This window comes from Choloepus didactylus, chromosome 5 (assembly GCF_015220235.1).
Source record: "Choloepus didactylus isolate mChoDid1 chromosome 5, mChoDid1.pri, whole genome shotgun sequence".
Classification (NCBI taxonomy): domain Eukaryota; kingdom Metazoa; phylum Chordata; class Mammalia; order Pilosa; family Megalonychidae; genus Choloepus; species Choloepus didactylus.
The window spans coordinates 73,124,956-73,138,631 of record NC_051311.1 but is presented as its reverse complement, the minus strand read 5'-3'; the positions used below and the strand labels follow the sequence as shown (position 1 = coordinate 73,138,631).

Genomic DNA, 13,676 nt, shown 5'->3' with positions numbered 1-13,676 from the left:
CAGTTTTGAAAACACATTTCCTTCCCAGAGGAAAGAGAATCAAATCAAATTCACCATAATTAAAACCCAGCTTCTTAACAATAACCATTTATTGGGCTGCAACAGTCGAAATGAATGCCCTCTGCTTTCCTTGCCAACTCTGCCATCTTAACTTTGCCAGACATCACTTTCAGATCCTTAAAATTTGAATAATTTTAATTACTGTAATGATTTTTTCTAATGATTAAATATAACAATACAAATATGTTTAGCTTATAGTCATAAGAAATGCTGTCATTTAGTAAGTATTCAGCCACTACTTGCTGCTTTTATTATTGTCAATACAGTATATAGAGATAAACCATGCTTTTGATACAGAACCTCTTTCTAAGTGCTAACAAAAACAAAAGACACTATTTACATGACTTCAGTTCATTGGTAGGGTATTCTTTCTTGTCTATTAAAATAAAATTATAGAGATCTAATGTTACATTTTGTTACTCTATTTTCTTCTAAAAGCAGTGAATAGTTGAACAGTCAATCAATGCAAGCAGGTAGTTTTTTTTGGAAAAAAAGAGTACATCTGGTGGACTACACTGACATCAGTTATTAACACAGCAACAACAAAATGCAAAAGGGTTGACTTTTATCAGGCAATGAAAAAATTTAGATTTAAATTCTAAGATTTGATTTGAAAAGACAGCTTATTCCAGAATTAAAAGTAAAGTGATCATTCACTTAATGGAGCTATTAGCTTCGATAATATTGACTCTGCAAGTTTTTCAATATAATAACACACAGATATATCCAGATAAAAAGTATTAGTGCCCTGAAATTAAAGAAATTAAAGAACAGTTTCCTAAGGAATTCAACACTGATAAAATGGAAATGATATCACTGTATTTGTGAAGATATGTAATTCTATGTTGTGGTAACAAACCCCCAAATATCAATCACTAGTATGATTAACATTAAGTTCTGTCAAAGTTCCATGGTGATCACTCAGTTTTCCTTGAACTTTCTCATGCCAGAGGTGATTTAGGAATTTACCTACTTACTCCTCGTTATATTGGCATTTAAAACACAAGCTCTGCAAGGTCACTGTGGAAAGGAGAGAAAAGTAAAGAGTACTGCACAAGAGATTTATGGTCAGGTCTGGAAATACATCAGTCCCTGCCCATATCTCTTCAATATATGGGTCTAACATAACTTCAACATATGTTTGGAATATTTTATTTCCTACATGCTTATGAAGTGTAAAATGTTGGATTTTGAGAACCCAGTATTGTTCTTGCCACTGTATGCCCTTTATGTCACCAAACGTCTGCTTCGTTCTCTCCACAGAACATACTCACCCCCTTACCAATTAGCACAACGAAAAGTCTTATCACAGCATCCAAGTCAGTTTCCAAGATCTCTGTTTGGCATGAAGTCTTCTCCACCAGATCTAAGTATGATGCCTACCTGTGCTAGTTGGGATGTATTATGTCCCCCCAAATGCTGTTATCTTTGATGCAATCTTGTGAGGGCAGACATATTAGTTTTGAATATGTTGGAACCTGTTGATTGAGTGAGTCCATGGAGACGTGACTCAATCAACTGTGGGGCAAGAACTTTGATTGGATAATTTCCATGGAGGTGTTACTCTGCCCATTCAGGGTGGGTGTTAAATAGATCACTGGAATCGTATAAAGGAATTCACAGACAGAAGGATCTCAGAGCAACTGAGAGTGACATTTAGGAAGAGCTGTAGCTGAGACAGACGTTTTGAAGATGGCCATTGAAAGATGACATTTTGGAGAATGCCATTTTGAAATGCAGTCTGGGAGCAAGCAGATGCCAGCCACATGCCTTCCTAGCTAACAGAGGTTTTCTGGATGCCAGTGGCCTTTCTGCAAAAAGGTACCCTATTGTTGATGCCTTACCTTGGACGCTATTATGTCTTAAGACTATAACTTTGTAACCAAATGAACCCCCTTTATAAAAGCCAATCCATTTCTGATGTTTTGCAAAATGGCAGCATTACCAAACCAGAACACTAATAAACATCCAAAATAGAGGATTAACAGTATTCTCTCCACTTCCATCTTCACATAGACCTCAGACAATTGGGGAAATGATACAGGATAATAAGGATAAATATTCTCCCTCAGAAAGGGAAAGAATGATGATTGCACAACAGTCACTGATACTGAGGAAATTTTGCAACACCCATGAGCAGGTATGGGCAAGCCTCTCTCAGTGTGATTCTTCAGGCTCTGTTCACTTTTATTCTTTCTTCAATTTCTTCTTCTCAGACTCAATGATTTCAATTGTCTTATCCTCAAGTTCACTGATTGTTTCTTCTGCCAGTTCCAACCTGCTGTTGAATCCTTCTGGGGAATTTTTAACTTCTGTTACCATCATTTTCAGCCCTGTTTGGTTGCTTGTCATAATTTCCATCTCTAAACTTGTTGCCTGGTATGTCTCAGGTCTGATCATCTTCATTGTTGGTTTTTAATGTTTTAATCTTCTCCTTTGTCTGGACCATCACTTCCTGTTTCTTTGTATGTTTTACAACCTTTTGTTGAAACCTGGACATTTTGATACTTTAGTGTGTCAACGCTGGTACTTAGATTCAGATGCAACTGTTCCTTAAGTTTATATTAGCTGGTATTATGACAGAATTTTCCTTGAATGCCAAGAGCTAAAGGGTAGAGAGAGAGAGAGAGAGAGAGAGAGAGAGAGAGAGAGAGAGAGAGAGAAGGAAAAAAAGAACACTTTTCCCAGTCCTTGCAGATGGATCTGTGTGAGTGCTCTCTTTCAGGGCTTATAATAAGTTTGGAGAATAACTCTAGGTCAAAGCATAAGGGCCTCCCTGATCCTTTCTGTGATGTTTCTTGTACTGGGCATTTATATGGAAATGAATAGCCCCTCTTCCCTAGGGAGCAGTTTCCTCATGCTCCTGGATACTGCAGTGTTTGTTTCAGGCAGCATGACTTTACTGTTCTCCCACAGCATTCTGTAAGAGAGCTCAGCAGTCCACCTTCTAAATGCAGGGAAAGTTTTGGGACCATGAGGCCCTTGGACCACCACCAGGCTGATTGGGCCAACCATAAGAATTTGCACAATAGTTACTCTGCTCTGTCTGGAATTGGGACCAGGGATCCACACTGTGAGGCTGATCTGGCTCTGCACCCAGCTGGTGAGGAAATGGGGGAGGGGGCCACCAGGGTGCCACAAGATCCTACTGCTTCCCTGAAGCACCTCACTCTGACATATTAATCAGGGTTCTCTTACAACTTTTGATCTATAGTGTCACTATCTTGTATACATTTCCTCCAAGAACACCATGGGTAATAAGGAGTACAGAAAACTGCTCTCATCTAAATGCCAAAGCAGCTAAAAAATGTAGACTTCCTATATACCCAGAAAGAAGAAAATAAAATTAGGCTTGTCAAATACATAGTATCATCTCTGTCATATTCATGTAAATTTAGCATGTCGATTTTCATAATACATAATAAGCACATGACACAGTAATATAGCACAGCAAACAATAAAATTTAGCTATTTTATTGTTATAGTGATCATCTTTTTAAAACATTTAATGCATGAACTGTACTGGGAATTTTTTTTTATTGTATCTAAGATAGATTTTAATTCATCTTTATGGAAGTCAGTATATTAAGAAGTGTACTCAGAATATTTTCTCTCCAAACTACTTGATTTTTTTAAGGAAAAAAGTTTGATACTCTTTCACTTTTTATATCTAATGCCTTCAACAGACACTCAGTTATCAAACACTATGAATTTTATTTCCTCAATATTACATTAATTCATTATTTAATTTCCAGTTTCCTCATTAATTCTTGCCTAAATAATTGCAATAACATCCCACTCTGTCTCAACATTTTACCCTCTCCTTATGCAATCAATTCAATTGACAAATTAATTTTCCAAAGCACAGCTATCATAACACCACCTTGTCCAAAAATATTTTGATTTCCCACTGTCTACTAATTTTCATTCCATATTCAAATACTCAAGGTCCTCCATGAAGTGCCTATAATCTATTAATCTAAATTTTCTTCCCAGGACTTTCCTGGAGAAATGTGTTGATGAAGTGTAGTTCCTTTATTGTCTCCAAGTATTCATCTTTTTATCTTTGCTTGTGTAGTTCCCTCAACATGTCATGCTGTGTCATTTTGTCCCACAGTGAATCTGGACCTATATTTCAAGTCCCTTCCAGGAAGGCCATTACAGAAGTAGTATTTTTTATCAGGTCTTACTAGTGTGGATGTACTGCTTTTCTGTGGGATGGTGATAGCCCAAGATATATTGAGATGGTCCTTCAAACAAATGAATCATACCTTCATGTAAGAAATGGTTGCAAGGGGCATCTTGAAACAGCTGTCTCAAGATTAATGTATATTAAAATATCAGTACTTACATGTTGTTTTAACTTAAGAAAAATTGTATAAAATATTTACTTTATCTTTGCATTAATCAGAGTAATTAAAACTGTTGTAATTAGCTATGTAAACATCTTAGTAGTTGAATACAAGAAGGTTTATTTCTGAAACATATTATATTCCAGTGGAGTCCGGTGATTCTCCAGGGCAGGTCTTCTCCAAATAGCTATTTAGAGATGCAGGCTCCTCTCTTCCTGTAGCTACATCATCTGAAACACATGTATGTTGAGGTCATTCTGGGAGGGGAAGAAAGATGAAAAAATGTGTCAGATGGTTTTAAAAGTCAGGGCTGTAATTGGCTTATATCACTAGAGCACACAAACTTATTCTCCAAGCTAACTATAAAGGATGTTGTAAATTATGATCATCTTACTTGCCCAAGAAAAGAACATGGTGTAGAAAACACATCACATTGTCTCTGCCAGTGTTCTTAAAGTTATTTTCTGAATATTACCAATATTTTAGTCACCATCAAGGTGTATTTTTTTGAAATAAAGTTTAGACTTTATCTTGATTGTAATACCATAAAAATTTCAAGACAGGCAACTGATGCCTTTGTCTAATTTCAGTATTCATTTTCATTCAAGCATAGCTCTGCATCCTAAAATTGTTGAAATTAAAATTATTAATAGAGAAAGGAAGTAGATTATAGATTAAAGGAAAGAAATATTTTTAATAATAGAAAAGACAAACTTTTCATTAACTAGTAGAAGTAAAAAGAATGTTAAAGAAATCACCTACTTTAAGGTAAATATGTAGAAAATGCAAAATATGAAAGGCAGCTTGAGAAGTAGTAGGAATGAACATAAAATGAAGGTGGCAGCCATAAAAAAGAGGAAGAAATTAAAGAACAATCATTACTTTGAAAATAGCTCCACCAAATTTTTCTAAAAATTGTGAATGGTTATTATGCCTATATAATTAAGTCTTCCTCCAGCTAGTAAGGAAACAGTTAAAAAAGAAAACTTCCAATAGAAAAAATAAATTGTTTCTTTACTGTTGAGCAGATAACTACATACAATCTTGACTTTTTAGATGAATAGTAAGTTACAAAGAAGTCACATAAAAAAGGCTAGTGATGCCATTCCAAATGAATCAAATAAGGATAAAGAAATTAGCAATGCTCTCTATATAATGAGGGATTAATTAAAGACATCCGAGGCATTGAGGATTTCCTAAATATAAATGGGGGATGAGGCAAAAGAAATTATTTTGTTAAAATAATAAGCTTCAAGAAATTGATATTTACTAATGATAATAAATAGGAATGTTCGCAGAAAAGTAAGTTCAAATGGTAATTGAGTCAAGAAAGTCACAATGTTACTTTTGGAAATAATTCCAGCTATATTTCTACATGTTTATAGAGTATATAAAAAAGAACAAAAATAGCCCATCTAAAGACAGAACTACATAATTATGTGAAATTTAAATCCACGGTCATGGAAATAGGAAAAGAACAAATGGGTAAAAGGTAGTTTAAAGATGTATTTCTCCTGGAATACAATTAGGGCAAGATCCTCTAAGATATATTCTGTATTTAGCAAGAGAAAAAACAAATTAAAGCATTAATAATTTATTTTGATGCAAAGGAGATAAAGTACTAGTGATAGCAATTAAAAATTTCTAATTCTTTTTATATTTAATTACATTTTATCAATTTTTTTCATTGGTAATACATATACATGATACTGTATGGAAAAATAAGCCTCCACCTGACTTCCACTTGAGTTAATCATTATTTACCCCTGAGGCTATCACCATTGCCAGACCTTCTGAATGCTTTCAGAGATACTATCAAAGATATCTTAGGCATGTATTGGCATATTTTCTTATACATTTGTATGAATGTATACAATTATACACCCAAAGATAGCCCACTATATGTAATATTCTGTACATAGCTTTATTCAATTAGCAATGTACCTTGAAATTTTTCACATAATTATATTTTCAGCTTCTATATTCCTTTGAACACCTGCATGTATAGGTATATGTATACACATATGTAAATCTGTATCATATTTACATAGTTTATCATTTGCTGAGTCAGTGAATATGTGAATTCTTAATTTTGCTAAATATTTCTAACTGCATTTTAGTTGAATTCTGAAACAGCAAAGTAAGACAGGGTCTACTTTCACCCCCTCTAAAAGTATGTTACCAAAATTTGCTGTTGTCTAAACTAAAAAATGGCATCTATTATATTAATATTAATTTTTTATTATGAGTGAGATTAAATGTTTTATATATTTGAAAGCTATTTGTATTGATGTTGAATTGAACTGACTGCTCATATTCTTTCTTTTGTGTTCTATAAATGGATATAGCATAATGATTTTTCCTATTTATTTATGAATTATAGAATTTAGTCCTCTATATGTGGTATAAGTTGCAAATATTTTTCCATTTCTCTACTTGTCATTTTAGTTTATGACTTTTTTCATGCAGATATTTGAAATATATTCAAAGTTAACAATTTTATTTTCATGATATCTAGTTATTGTATCATACTTATCCACTTCAACATGATGAGAAAAGTATCCCATAGTTTTTGGAATGTCTGTGATTTCATTGCTCAGATTTAAATTTTGGATCCATTTAGAATTTTTGAAGTGTAGAAGAAGGTGTGACAGCTAAATATATGTACATCAATTTAGACATGTTCTTAAACTTAATTCACATTCCTGTGGGAGTGAACTCATTGTCAATAGTACCTCCTGAAGAAGTTATTTTTAGCTAAATTGAAGAACAACTGAACAAGGGTGAGTCTTAATCTGGATTACTGGAGTCCTTTAAAAGCAGAAGAAACTCAGACATAAAGAGAGAAAGCCATGGGGAGGAGCCAGAAGCCAGTCAACAGAACTGAGAAGAGAAAGGAAAGGACATAGCCATGTGATAGAAAAGCCAAAGAACCCAAGGATTGTCGACCAGCCAGATCTCAACTGACCCCAGGATGAAGCAAGCCTTCTAGCTTCTGAATCAGAGGCAATAAATTCCCATTGTTCAAGTCAAACTGTCATGTGGTATTTGGCCTAGTAGCTTTGGGAAACTAAGACAGAAGAGATTCAACTTTGCTTTTTCACAATGACAAGCCAGTTGTCCCAATGCCAGTTATTGAATAAATTTTCCATGTTGATTTGAAATGCCACTGATATAGTAACACATTAAATTCAATGTATATTTGGTTTTATTCCTGGACTTTCTATTCTGTCCATCTATGCATACACTTCTTAACATATTGTAGCTGTGGAATCAATTTTATATCTGCACAGATAATTTCTCTTCTTTTTTTGGTGTATTTACTGGTTTGACTTTTTTATATAGAATTTTTTTTAATGTTCTAATGCCAAGATATTGTTTCTGGTATTTTATTGGGCCATAAGAAATTTATATATAAACTTAGGGAAACTTGCAATCTTCAAGATAAGTGGTTCTCAAAGAACATGGCATGTTGTTCCATTTGTTTACATAGTTTGGGTAGCAGGATATTATATTTTGTCTTTTATGTTTTTTGAGTTGTTTTACTAGAGATAATTGTAGAGTCACATGCGATTGTGAGAAACAATTCAGAGGGATCCCTTGCACACTTACCCAGTTTCGCCCAATGGTAGTTTCTGCAAACCATAGTATAATATCACAACCAGAATATTGACTTTAAAATCCATGGATCTTGTTCAGATTTCCCCAATTTTTTTGTGCATTAGGTTGTGCATGTGTGTGTGTGTGCATATGTTAAATTCTATACAATTTTGTCACTTGTGTAGATTTGTGACTTCACCACTAGCGTTAAGTTATTGAGCAGGTCTAATACTGGCAATCCTCCTGATATCCTCATGTTACCCACCTTGCTCCCACCAGCCCTCCCATCTATCTAGCCTCTGCAACCACTAATCTACCATTCATTCTAAAATGTTGGCATATCAAAAATGTTATATGCATGGAATCATACAGTATATAACTTCTTGGGAGTCTTTCTCCATTCAACATAATTTCCTGGAATTTCATCCATGCAGTTTCATGTATCAATATTTTCCTTTTTGTTGCTCAGTGGTATTCCATGGTGTATTTACCACAGTTTGTTCAGTCATTCACCTGTTGAAGGACATCTGGAGTGATTCCAACATTTGGCTATTATATAAAGATGCTATAAACAGTCATGCACAGGATTTTTGTGAACACAAATTTTCATTTCTCTGGAATAAATGCCCAGGAGTGCAATTACTAAGTAGCTTCATTTCTTTGTTTTCATTTTTAATAAACTGCCAGACAGGTTTCCATTATTTTACATTACCACTAGAAATGTATGAGTGTTCCAGTTTCTCTGCCACCTCACTAGAATGTGTGGTTGTCCCTATTTTATATTTCATTTGTTCTGATAAGCGTGAGCTGATATCTCATTGTGATTTTAGTATGCATTTCCCCAATAGTTAATGATAGTGAATGTCTTTTTATGTATTGATCTGGATCTGTAGATCTTCTTTGGTGAAATGTCTGCTCATATCCTTTGTCCATTTTCTAATTGGATGGCTTGGTTTATTTTTCTTCAATTTCTTTCATCAGCATTTTGTAATTTTCAGCATATAGATCTGTGTATGTTCTGCTAGGTGTGTACCAACTATGATGTTATCCATAGGGTTTGTATAGATGCTTTTTACTAGGTTCAGATAAGATCCCTCTATTCCTAAACTTGCTGAGAGTTGTTAACATGACTGGGTGATAGATTTTGTCAAATTATTTCTTTTGCTGCACCAATGACATGATCATACAATCATTCTTCTTTATTTTTTTTGATACGGTGGATCAATGTTTGTTTTCAAATTGAACCAGTCTTGCATCCCTGGAATAATCTCTAATTGGTCATGTGGTACAATTCTTTTCATACACTGTTGGATTCAGGTTACTTATACTTTTTGAGGTTTTTTTTTTTTTTTTTTTTTTTTTTTTTGTCTTAATATGAGAGAAACTAGCATTTCATTTTCTTTCTATCTTTATTGATTTTTTTTTCTTTCTTTTTTTTTTCTTTTGTACTATCTTTGTTTGGTTTTGGTATTAGAGTAACACTGTCCCCATAAAATAAGTTAGGTAATGCCCCTTCTCTTCTAGTTTCTGGAAAGCAATGTGTAAATAGCATCTAGTTTTTAAAATTTTTGATAGAATTCACCAGTGAAGCAGTCTGGAGGTTTCTTCTTGAAATAGTTTTTAAATTATGAATTCAGTTTCTTTGATGGTCATAGGGCTCTCAGATTGTCTATTTTATCTTGGTTGAATTTTTGTAGTTAGATATTTTTGAGAACATTTTTGAGGCATTATTAATTTTTGTGTGTTTATAGAATTTCCTGTTGTATTTTATTTGTTCCTAGTTCCAGTCCGTTATGAAGAAATGCACTCAATATGATTTAAATTCTTTTTAATATGTTAAGGTTTGTTTTATGGCTCAGGATATGGCCTATCTTGGTGAATGGTCATGGTTGCTTGAAAAACATTGTTTCTGCTGTTGTTAAATGGAGTGTTCTCTATATACCTACTAGGACAATTTTTTATTGTGTTTTTCAGCAGAATGTCATTTTAGTATTTTAAATTGAATCTTACACATTTCTTAAAGTATTTACTTTGAGTAATATATGAGTTTATGTTAAAGTAAATGTGTGATTTTGCATTATGTCACTTAATTGGTGGTTGCTTGAACATATAAAAATATATATATTTATTAAAGTATGCATACTAGATATATTTATATATATTATATATAAAAATATTCATGCATGTGTGAGTATAAACGCATATATACATATATATATATTTACTTAGTCTACAGAAATAAATTCTTGTTTCTGAAAAATTTTTAGATGACTAGCTTGGATTTCCCAATCAATCATCATCAAATAATGAAAAATATAAACCCCATTTTCCAAATTTTATAATCCTTAATACTTTAAATTTTCTAATTACAAGACAATTTTAAATAATAATTGTGTTTTAAGTGTTTTAAACTTAATTTTGACTTTAAAGAGAATTGTTCTAGTGTCTTCCCATTAGGGGTAGTAATGGTTCATAGAGTAAAATATACATATTTATATAATAAAGAATAATACATCTTTCCCTATTGTATTTTAGCAAATGCTTCTTCAGTATTTATGGAGAGAATCTTATGTTCTTTGAATAATATTATTCATTGAATGATATCATTAGATTTTCTAATATTGGATCTCCCTTACATTCCTGGAAAAACAAATAACGTCACCTTCCTCCTTCATTGCTAACTTAGTAACTGACAATGCACCTTACGTTGAAAAATACAACAGTGACCACATAGTCACTAAGATGCTACTCTCCGGGAAGCTCAGCCTATGGCAAATGAACTTTTCACAGCCACTGTTCCATTCTAAAGAGACTATTAACTATGCTTGAATTATGGTAGATACCTGTACAGGCATCTTACTTACTCATATCAGAATTATATCATCACCGAGACTGCTATTCACAGCCTTCTCAAAATACTGCTTATCCCTTTCAGAGTCCCAAACATTTTTGATAACAACCAAGTTACACATTTCTCTTTGCAAATTGCATAACACTGGGCTTTTTGAACAAGGTGTTCAATGGCACTTACACCTCCTTTATTGGCTTCAGGCTGCTAGTCTTACAGAACACTATAATGGCCTATTTAAATAAACCTTATTAAAATTACAATATAATAGACAGTTCTTACAGATTGATCTCTCTCTTAACAGTGGTTCTCGTTATGAAAAATTCCTGGCCTTTTAATCCCACCACCTTTTATCAAAATGCACTCAAAATACTTTCATTGCTTTTTTATGCGAGTAGGTGACTCCTCACATATTAGGGTCTGTTTGGAATGGAGGCTGGACAGAGGGCAAATCATAAGTTATGAGTCCCTCACTATTGAATGCACTTCATGTAACCACTAGAGATATACTGGCACAGTGATGACAATGATTTGTCTAAACAGCAAGCTTTCCAAAGATTTCAAACTATAAAGGATATTTTATTTAAAATGCCAATGATTATCTTATGCCAGATGTAGAGATCATTGCTCCAGGACCCACATCATCAAATGTGGATGACAGAAAGTGGAAAAGAGAAACTAAAAATGATCCAAGCTAGAAGTATCCTGCTTTAAGCATTGAAGAGCCTCCTAAACTTTAGCTCTGGAATAGGGTCACTAACTAGTCTACACTATGCCTATACTAGTCAGTATCCTCTCACCACTTTTTCTCAAGGTTACAGCATCCATACCACACAGATGCCACTGTTTGACTTTCTGGCTATCATATCCTGGTTAAGTGTACTCTAGATTATATCATGAGTTTGGGACACTGTAGTCCACTGGTTATATTCAACCGTGCAATGTGACACTTACTGGGCTATTTTTTGGCCATGAAGTCACATGCACACTTATCTGGGCTCTTCAACAATTCAACCACAGTCAGCCACTAGAAGACCCTAAATACTGCCACCTACAAACCAAATTTTCCTCCCATGTTTGCACTAGCAAATTCTAAATCCACAAGGGCACTGTGATGGCTCGAGTTATGTACCCCAAATTTAGACATGCTCTTGATCTTAATCTACATCCCTGTAAGTGGGAACCCACTGTAAATTGGATCTCTTAAAAATGCTATTTGTCATTAAAGTGTGGTTCAACTGAATGAGATTGGGTCTTAATCCAGATTACTGGAGTCCTTCACAAGCAGAAGAAATTCACAAATAAAGAGAGAAAGCCACGGAGAGAACCCAGAAGTTGGAAGTCAACAGGATACAATAGAGAAAGAAGAAGATATTGTCATGTGATGGAAAAGCCAAGAAACCTAACAATCTCCAGCCAGTCAGAACACTAGTGACCCTGGGAGGAAGCAAGCCTTCCAGTCTCTGAAACGATGAGCCAATAAATTTCTGTTATTTAAGCCTATCTGTCGTGTGGCATTTGTCGTAGCAGCTTTGGAAAACTAAAGCACGGGTTGCATTTCTCAAGAGAGACCACATGCTACCCAAATGCCCTTAGATTTTCCAAATTGAGCTATTGTCTTTATTGTGTGATCTGGCCTCCATCAGTTGCCAAAATGTTAGACAGGAAGCTACAGCTGCATCCCTAGGTAATTTACCTTTACTTTAGGACAACTCAACAGCCCATACTTCCCTGGAAGTTGCCCATAAAGTTAAATTGCAAAAGGCAGGCTAGCATCACATATCTGTCCAAGCAGATTTTCTATTTCAACAAAAAACAGTTTGGCCTCCAATAGTGACTACAACCATGACCTCTTTATGTGGGCTCCTGGAGCTCACTGAAATCTACTGTTGCTGACATCCTAACACAGGGACATAAAACTATGTCTCCCATATTTCTCCATGCAAAATTCCCAAATCCTCATGTAGGAATCACTATTTCTATCTGGTCCTCTACCTCTCAGAAAAAATATAAAAGGGCTTCAAAGACGTCAGCAATGTTCTATTTGTTAAGCTCATTGAGGACTGCATGGTGTTTCTTTTAGTTTTCTGTATATTAATATTATTTCATACGCATGAACTAAAAAACTGTTTAGACCTGGTCACTTATGGGTAGTAGAACTTTGCCAAAATTATTTGTTCTATGGCAACTGAGAAGTAGTGGTCCTCATTTTGAGGAGTACTGGTCAAGTATTTTGGAGGTTGCCCCTCTGTTGGAATTTGTTAGATATATAGAATTTTCTATCCCTTCTGAAGTCAGTTTGGGAAAACTTTATTTAAAAGGGATTTAAAAATCATTATCAATCAACTTCTAGGGCAATTTTTTCTCTACATATTTGGAATACATTGTGGATTTCTTTGGGATGCAATATGAGGTGTCTTTAAATTTTCCCCCCTCTGGTGAATATGTCATAAGAGATGTAAAATGTATGTTTTCAGGAAAAGATATTTAAATATATATGTACACACACATATGTGTCTGAATGATCAAGATTCTTCTGCATCTTTCTGGTATTTTTGCCATTAAGTTTATTTTCAAATGATTTAAGCCATCTGATTTTAGTTGTGTCCATTTTTAGAAACCATAAAAATTTATTTAGGAGCCTTCTCATTAAAAATATGAATTCATTCCAGTCACATGTATTGATATGACAAACATTTTGTCTTACTGCTATCATTTTAATGCTATGTTGCTGTATTTACTCTTTAAAATATTTCAATCAGGCCTGCTTTTATAATTGTTGTATATATATTTCACTTCAGAATATGGAAGGTTTG

At 34.1% G+C, this 13,676-nt stretch overlaps 1 long non-coding RNA gene across 1 annotated transcript in view; it reads right to left on the bottom strand.

Annotated features, from left to right (window-relative positions):
• Nucleotides 1–3,552: 3,552 nt before the first annotated feature.
• The window catches only part of LOC119534190, a 144,537-nt gene continuing 134,413 nt past the window's right edge, over nucleotides 3,553–13,676 (bottom strand). Inside the window, exon 5 of the long non-coding RNA XR_005216977.1 lies at nucleotides 3,553–4,669. This is a non-coding gene — a long non-coding RNA (uncharacterized LOC119534190). The remainder of the gene's footprint in view (nucleotides 4,670–13,676) is intronic.